The 4,114-nt window shown below is 34.5% G+C and overlaps 1 pseudogene; it reads right to left on the bottom strand.

Annotated features, from left to right (window-relative positions):
* Positions 1 to 751: 751 nt before the first annotated feature.
* Positions 752 to 1,102, bottom strand: LOC141422714 (cytochrome b-c1 complex subunit 7 pseudogene; annotated as a pseudogene).
* Between the last annotated feature and the right edge of the window lie 3,012 nt (positions 1,103 to 4,114).

Here is a 4,114-nt window from a genome sequence, read left to right as displayed (position 1 = left end):
TCTTGCCAGTACTGGAATTTGAACTCAGGGTCTTGCACTTGCTAGGCAATCACTTTTAACACTTGCACACAAGCACCCTTAGTCATTTTTTTTACTTAGTTATTTTTTTTCAGATAAGGTCTCACACTTCTTGCTGAGGGTTAACCTCAGACCACAATCCTCATCTCTAGGGCTCCTGCATAACTAGAATTATAGCACATGCCATCACACCTGTTCTTTGAGATGGTGTCTGCCTGTTTTTGCCTAAACTCACCTTAAACTGTGATCTTCCTATCTCTGCATCTTAAGTAGCTGGGATTATAGGTGTAAACCAGTAGGTCCAGCATATTTGTATTTTTTATCTTGGTAATACTACCAAACTTATCTAATGATTTTTATCTCTTTATATAACTTTTATATACTCATATTTATATGAGTAATTTTTACATTCTCAAACCATATGTTAAAAACACTTCCACTTCCCCTAACCTATCATATACAGCATCACATCAGCCCATCCAAATGGTCAGTTAAAACTAAGACTTTAGTATTCTACTACATAATTTCATTTTTACCTTATGCTTACAAAATAACACGTGCTTGCATTTTGCTCTTTGCAACTCTTTACATTGCACTTTTTATGATTGCAGTAGACATTTATGTAAGGTAATATTTCTGTAGACCAAATAATCCTTAAAGTACTATTTCAGATGTAACCAACTTCATAAAAATACATTGATGGCAGCTATATCCACACATTTCAACTACCTGATTACTTTCTTACCCATTCTTTTCACTCTTTTCTTTCCCAAATAACTTCTGTCAGATACAGTTCAAGGTAGAATTTATCCTCCTCCATTTTTGTGCACAGTATTTTAAGAAAATCCAATGCCTCGCAATCAGATCCAGTGCTCCCTTAATGCAAAACCTCCTGTCATTATAAAGGTCCTCAGGAAGCCTTCCTATGGGTTCTTTCATATCTTCAATCTTGCATAGTGTATCATCACCCACCTTAACATCAGTTTATTGAATTGTGTAACATCATTCCATTTTTAAATACCATGCAACCACTGGCCTTATATTGCAACAACAGGCAGATCCGTTCACCATCATTTTGATCCATGTTGCACTTTTTTTTAAATCATACTTTTACATTTCTAAAAATTCAGGTATGTATTCTGTGATTCAATATTTGTGCAAATTCTGTGTATATATGCATATGTAGGTCTTGGTGATTTAAACATGATAAACATAATTTAAAGCCTTAATATGAAGTTACCAATATGCTTGGTAATATGCTCTTTTCTTTCTATGTTACAGAGAACTGATCTGATCCTTTTTCCATGAAGATAAATACTATCCTTCAGTAATTCAATGCACTTTCTTCTACAACCCCTGTACCACTGTAAAAATATTTCTATTTTGTACAAAGGACTCATGGGACTCCTTCTGTTCACTTGGAAGACTGACAATAGTATGACCTGAGCCTTGTTTCGCCAATGGTCAATACTCAGCTGGACTTTTAAGCTTACAGAAACTGATAATGAAGCCTACACCCTCCAATATTGCATCTATAACACCTGATACAAAGATTCTGAATAAAAGCCCACATCACACAGAAACCCAAAACACAGCAAAATAATAGAAGAATTTTCAAAGTTTTTTTTAAATAAGGGCAATCTCAGACTTTGGCAGGAGCTTGAATTTTCATAAACCCATGAATTTATATTCTGCCTTCAAATGCAAGCAGTAGAGTCAGGTCCCTCCCCTCTGTAGGTCATGCTCTTTCTCCCTGCAGAGTCAGAAAGCAAAACGGGACTATGGTTGGTTTATGCTTCCAGACCTTTCAGGTGATTCCCCATGCTACCTATAAATCAAACAAAAGTAAAAGGAAGAAGAAAGAAAGAAAAAAAGAAAGAGACTGTCATCTCTGACATTAGTCATTTGAGTTTAGTCTACTGAATATTAAAACAATAAATAAAATGAAACATTTGCTCATATTGGTTGTTTAGTATTGGAAAATATAGAAGAGTACTTGTATATTTTTAACACATATCACCTTTGAATGTCTGTTTCCACCCTTAAGCTAACCTCTTTTAAAAAAAATCTATGTATCAAATGTATGTCTATTGCCCATATGCTTAGCAGGGAGTCTGGTTGCTACTAAGTACTCTTCAATTTGCTATTGGATGGTTGACTGAATGAATGAATGAGTGAGTAAATGAAATATTGCTCTTATAACTCCTACTGTTATTTTAATCTAAATTCTGCCTATGTTTTTATACTTAGTCTCAAACTAGAATTTTTGTTACACGACATTCTGCATAGACACCAACATGCTAACAGGTCTGGGTAAACATTTCAAAATGATTTTGAATGTGAATTTCATGACAAAGAAAAATGTTAAATGCCTCAAGCATCAGAGTATAGGTTATTCAGGAATATACCTTTCTTTTTTCATCAGCATTGAAGGAGAGAGGAAAGGAAGGCAATAAAAGGATCGTCTTCAAACAAATCAAATATGAGGTGTTCACAAGGGATCTATTTAGAAAGGAAATTGTGTTCTCTGACCTTTACAAAGTCCATGTGAAATAATATATTCAATGTATCAAAAAGATTAAAGGTGTGTTTACTAAGAATTAAGACTACTGGCAAAGCATATAATTTTACTTTCAAACTTTGTTTTGTAAAGGAACCATTTCACTCTGAGTTACAAAATGTTGAATTATAGAAGATTGTACTTGTCTCTGACTAGCATAGAGGTCACACAATGTAAAGGACAAGGCCATATAAATATGGCATTTTTTAGAGAGTAGAGAATATTTAAAAGATAATCAGTAAGTCTGACCTTTTGAAACACCTATTCATTTTACATAGTTTAAAAACACCAATGCATACTTCTCTTTTCATTCAAATAGAATCTTTTTAATGAGTAGAAAAGAAAGCAGAGTACTTCCTGGCATTTCTAATATGAATAGGCTTTATTCTATTAATCCACAAGCTAACACATATGTGTGCATACATACACACATACAAGCTAGCAAGGAATAAAAAGTTTTAATTCTCTAAACTAAAATCATAGCATGACCTCTCCTTTTAGCCAAAGCTCCTTGGAAAGATAGTGTTATCTCATTCCTCATGCCTTCTATAATTCATTCACTCAATAAATATTTATTCTGTATCTAATCTATGCCAGAATTTATTGTATGGGATTCAAAATTAGCAATAAGATAATAGACAAAAATCCTCAAGCATAAGTGTTATACATTCCAGTGTATGTATACACTAGACTTAGGCAATAAACATCATGAATAAATAAAGTATATATTACATCACTTCCATGATTGAAAAAAATAAATCATAGTAAGCATATCGAAGTCCAGAGTGAGGGGGCAGCTTTCAGTGATACAGTGTTCTAAGCAGGGGTAGAGCCTGCATAAAGGCTTGATATGGAGTTTTTTCCTTGGGTTGGAGGAATGGTTGAGAGTGACTGGAGGTGAGGTCAGAGAGGGGAATACATGTAGCCTTGCAGGCCACCACAAGGGCAATGGCTTCATAGGGTTTTGTTCATTGCAGCACTATTCACAATAGCCAAGCTTTAGAAACAACCCAGGTGCCCCATGACTGATGAATGGATCAAGAAAACGTGCTATATATACACAATGAACTCAGCCATAAGGAATAATAACATGTGGTTTGAAGGTAAAAGGATGCAATTGGAGGATATAATTTTAAGTGAAGTAAGCCAGGCTCAGAAACACAAAGGTTGCATGTTTTCTCTCATATGTGGAAGATAGATTCAAAGATAAACATATACACAAAAACAAGCATGATCATATACAAGTTCAGATATGGAACATGGTTGTAACAGTGGAACCATTCTATGGAACTCGGGGAAAGAGGGAAAAGAAAAGAGAATGACAGAGCATCAGTGATATCATACAACATAAGATGTGAAGGTAGAGGTGATAAAGATGTTTATTAAAGGCTGTTGAAAAATGAAGGGTGGGAGGTAAAGAAGCATAATGGAAGGGGTTGGAGGGACCAAAGTAAAGTACACCCACAGTTAGCATATATTGAGACATCCCTTTGAACATCTACTTAAATATTAATAACAAAAAACAAGACTGTAAAA

This window comes from Castor canadensis, chromosome 4, assembly GCF_047511655.1.
Source record: "Castor canadensis chromosome 4, mCasCan1.hap1v2, whole genome shotgun sequence".
NCBI classification, from domain to species: domain Eukaryota; kingdom Metazoa; phylum Chordata; class Mammalia; order Rodentia; family Castoridae; genus Castor; species Castor canadensis.
The sequence above is the reverse complement of the archived record's forward strand: the minus strand, read 5'-3'. Positions and strand labels throughout refer to the sequence as shown.